At 43.1% G+C, this 1,084-nt stretch overlaps 1 pseudogene; it reads left to right on the top strand.

Moving 5' to 3' along the window:
* Window positions 1-790: 790 nt before the first annotated feature.
* Window positions 791-1,084, top strand: part of LOC135538407 (Golgi apparatus membrane protein TVP23 homolog A-like) — a 7,677-nt pseudogene continuing 7,383 nt past the window's right edge.

Genomic DNA, 1,084 nt, shown 5'->3' with positions numbered 1-1,084 from the left:
TAAAAACCTGTTTTAGCTTTGTCATTATGGGGTATTGTGATGTCATTATGGGGTATTGAGATGTCATTATGGGGTATTGTGATGTCATTATGGGGTAGTGAGATGTCATTATGGGGTATTGTGATGTCATTATGGGTTATTGTGATGTCATTATGGGTTGTTGTGTGAGGGGTGGGGGCAATTTAAATTCCCTTTAGGCTGTAATGTAACAAAATGTGTAAAAAGTGAAGGGTCTGAATACTTTCCGGATTAACTCTATATTGAATATTTGAATGCGTGTTGACTGTACAGCTGTCGTCTTATAATCAACGTGCGTCTGTTAAATATAGCAAAGACTTCTTCAGCGTTTTCAATGTTAGTTAAAAATGAACATTTTGATACTATTTTCATGATAAAATGACTGCTTGACACCACACACACACAAGGAGACAGGCAAGCAGGAATGAAATGAGGGAGGAAGAGTTTTGATTGTATTGTTGTTCAGGGCGCTGCTGGTGAGCCGCGAACCGTCGGTCGTTGGAGTGACAGCGACATGATCTGGTCAGAGCCGGTAAGAACGTAAACAGTCCGCTGCTACCTAACGAAACATACAACAAGTCAAAACAACAGCTGAAGTAGCCCAGACGACCGCATAGCCTGCTGTATAAGACGGCTAAATGTAGGCTATATTTAAATAAATTAAATAAAAAGCAACGTAGCGTGTTTCTCTCACAGAAGAAATTTCGCATCTCTCTTTCCAGATGATGCTGATGCAAGAGCATCTCCTATATCTTTGGTGGGTAAGTCGGACCCATTTCACTGCGACACCTGCTTTATTCTGTCCACCATTAACAACGGACGGACCTGTCAGAAAAGAACGAATGAGCAAAGACAGGTCTGGACCAGAACATCCGTCTATCGCTCACCATGAAACAGGTAGGCTAGGTTGCATGTTTGAATTAAATCATTTATCTGGCTAGCTAGTGATCTAACGGTTGTGTGTGCGCGCCGGTTCAGGGTGGTCTCGTGGACGACACGGAGGATGTGGAGTTAGTTTCAGTACAAGGGAGAGGCAGAAGAGAGCGCTCAGGGGAGCAAAGATCCG

This window comes from Oncorhynchus masou, unplaced genomic scaffold, assembly GCF_036934945.1.
Source record: "Oncorhynchus masou masou isolate Uvic2021 unplaced genomic scaffold, UVic_Omas_1.1 unplaced_scaffold_9553, whole genome shotgun sequence".
In the NCBI taxonomy this organism is placed as follows: domain Eukaryota; kingdom Metazoa; phylum Chordata; class Actinopteri; order Salmoniformes; family Salmonidae; genus Oncorhynchus; species Oncorhynchus masou.
Note: the sequence above shows the minus strand (reverse complement) of the source record. Positions and strands in the feature narration are given on the sequence as shown.